Source organism: Rutidosis leptorrhynchoides, chromosome 2 (assembly GCF_046630445.1).
Source record: "Rutidosis leptorrhynchoides isolate AG116_Rl617_1_P2 chromosome 2, CSIRO_AGI_Rlap_v1, whole genome shotgun sequence".
NCBI lineage: Eukaryota > Viridiplantae > Streptophyta > Magnoliopsida > Asterales > Asteraceae > Rutidosis > Rutidosis leptorrhynchoides.
In genome coordinates, this window is record NC_092334.1 from 239050091 (window position 1) to 239052887 (window position 2797).

Below are 2797 nucleotides of genomic sequence, written 5' to 3' on the forward strand. Positions count from 1 at the left end.
CTATGCATGGGACGTATGTTTATGAGAAATGGAAATATGAAATCTTGTGGTCTATTAAAATTATGAAATAATTATTTATGTTAAACTAATGAACTCACCAACCTTTTGGTTGACACATTAAAGCATGTTTATTCTCAGGTACGAAAGAAATCTTCCGCTGTGCATTTGCTCATCTTAGAGATATTACTTGGAGTCATTCATGACATATTTCAAAAGATGTTGCATTCGAGTCATTGAGTTCATCAAGATTATTATTAAGTCAATTATAGTAAGATATATTACGAAATGATATGCATGTTGTCAACTTTCGATGTAATGAAAGATTGTCTTTTCAAAAACGAATGCAATGTTTGTAAAATGTATCATATAGAGGTCAAGTACCTCGCGATGTAATCAACTGTTGTGAATCGTTTATAATCGATATGGACATCGTCCGGATGGATTAGGACGGGTCTTCACACTAGGTTGCTCACTTCTTGTTCCAAATTTTGAATAGAAGCTTGTTGATTTCTAAATGCTTGAGCATTTTGTTCATTGGTTTATTTCTGAGATGTGAAAAACTGCGTTTGAGATTCAACTAGCTTCGACATCATATCTTCTAAATTTGGCTTTTTATCATCGGTTTGTGGTGGTTTATTTTGAAAAATAGGTTTTTGCTGATTGTAAGTATTGTTAGATACTTGTTGATTGCTAGGGCCTTGTTGGTTGTTGTATGGAACATGTCGGTTATAATTCTGGTTTTGATTGTAGATTGGTCTTGGCGGTTGATAATTATTCTGATAATTATTTCCAAGCCTTTGGTTTATGTATGAAACATTCTCTCTTTGTTCCATTGTTAGTTCAATACTGAGACAATCTTTTGTTAAATGTGGTCCTCCACACTGCTCACAACTAATTCGTATTGAATGAATATCTTTAGTCATCTTTTCCATTCGTCTCTCGACAGCATCTATCTTTGCAGAAATGGAATCGAAGTCATGGCTAGAATCGGCTCTAGCTACTTTAGATGATCTAATGATATCTTTTTCTTGGTGCCACTCATGTGAGTGGGAAGCAGTGTTATCAATAATTTTGTAAGCGTCAGTTGCGGTTTTCTTCATAATGGAACCACCAGCTGCTATATCGATGTCTTTCCTTGTAGTGATGTCGCATCGTTGGTAGAATATTTGTATTATTTGACAAGTGTCTAAACCATGTTGCGGACATCCTCTTAATAACTTTCCAAATCTTGTCCACGCTTCATATAAAGTTTCATTTGGCTTTTGTGTGAACGTAACAATTTCTCCTTGAAGTCTTACGGCTTTAGATGCCGGAAAGATTTGTTTAAGAAATTTTTCAACTAAGACGTCTCATGTATCAATCGCCCCTTCAGGTAATGATTCTAACCAATCTTTGGCTTCTCCCTTTAAAGTCCAGGGAAATAACATGAGATATATCTGTTCATCCTCCACTTCTCTTATTTTAAATAGTGTACAGATCCTATTAAAGGTTCGAAGATGTTCATTTGGATCTTCCTTCGGCGCACCACTAAATTGGCATTGATTAGTTACCATGTGTAGGATTTGTCCTTTAATTTCATACTCTGGCGCATTAATGTCAGGTTGAGTAGGATTTGTGTAGGATTTGTCCTTTGATTTCATAATCTGGCGCATTAATGTCAGGTTGACTAATTGCGTGACCTTGGCCAGTGCGTTTAGCTCTCATTCGGTCTTCCATACTTAGAGGTTCTAGATTTTCCATGATTGAATTTGTTGAATCTGAATCACTTGAGGATTCTGATTTAATAGGTTGTTCCTCAACAATCTCTGTTTGAATGATTGGTGGTTCCGGAGGAAAGATTACTGGTTCAGGATCTCTGAATTGTCCCTGAATATCTTCCGGATTCTCAATTGTGAGGTCGGGTTCAAAAAATGGATTATCGTAAATTTGAATTGGAGTACTCGGTTGACTGGATGAAGATTCTCAAGAAAAATCAACGGCGACAATATTGGCTAGATGTCTTGATAGAGTTACAGGTGGTGAACGTACAAAAGGTGTTGAACATTTTGCTCGGTGCATTCACTGAATATCCTATTAGTTATAAAAGATAAAAATTATTTAAGTTATCAAATTAATAGACTTTTCTGCTTTTGCCCACGTTTCGAATAGCCAATAGATGCAGCAGGGAGCCAGAACCCTTTAAATCGGAAGCTCACAACTCAGCCACTAACAAATCCAACTATTACTACGAAATAGAAAATTTGGATGTCTATCAATTTAACCACTTAAAATAATTTTTCGTTGAAGTTTAAATAAATTTTAGATAAGAAATAGAAAATTCTATGTCCTAAAAACTAGAGCGGCGAAAAATAAGAAAGAAAAAGAGCGCGTTGGAAAACGTTGAAAAATAAAAGGTTGAAAAATAATAAAAAGAACGTAGCGCGTCGAAACTTAAAATTCTAAAAACTAAGAATTAAAAGTTGCGTCTAAAAATATTAAAGCTTAAAAGGAATTCTATATCCAAAACAGTATAAACTTAAAAAGGTACTAAAATATTAAAACGACGTCGCAAAATTCTAAAGCACCTAAATCTTAGTCTAAAGAAAAAGTACTTAAAGGATTTTACGTCAAAGCCTAAAAATCTAGAAATAAAAATAACTATGGCAAAAACTATGACTTAAAACTAATTACGAGCGAAAAATATAAATATTACGCTAAAACAAATAAAAATATACAAAATATAAAAATATACTTAAAGTTGTAAAAATACAATTTTTTAAAAAAATATTATTTTTATATTATTTATTTTATAAAACTA

General features: G+C 33.3%; 1 non-coding gene across 1 annotated transcript; it reads left to right on the top strand.

Annotated features, from left to right (window-relative positions):
• Positions 1 to 1188: 1188 nt before the first annotated feature.
• Positions 1189 to 1295, top strand: LOC139895373 (small nucleolar RNA R71). Its single transcript, XR_011775828.1, has one exon. It is a non-coding gene; the product is annotated as a small nucleolar RNA R71 (small nucleolar RNA).
• Positions 1296 to 2797: the final 1502 nt, after the last annotated feature.